A 203-nucleotide genomic window follows, 5' to 3' on the forward strand; every position below is an offset into this window, starting at 1 on the left:
CGCAGGTCGCTGTAAATGTACACATGTGCTCTTCTGGCGAATGCTGATCCATCTCCTGCATGACTCACACTCCAACATAAAACATACATAATGCTGATTAGCATGCTGAGTACTTACTGCTTGGCTTAACTAGGAATATCCAGTTACATCTGTTTGGCTGTCACATAATACACTTATAGTATAGAGAACGATATGAACAGGAC

This window comes from Penaeus monodon, chromosome 27 (assembly GCF_015228065.2).
Source record: "Penaeus monodon isolate SGIC_2016 chromosome 27, NSTDA_Pmon_1, whole genome shotgun sequence".
Classification (NCBI taxonomy): domain Eukaryota; kingdom Metazoa; phylum Arthropoda; class Malacostraca; order Decapoda; family Penaeidae; genus Penaeus; species Penaeus monodon.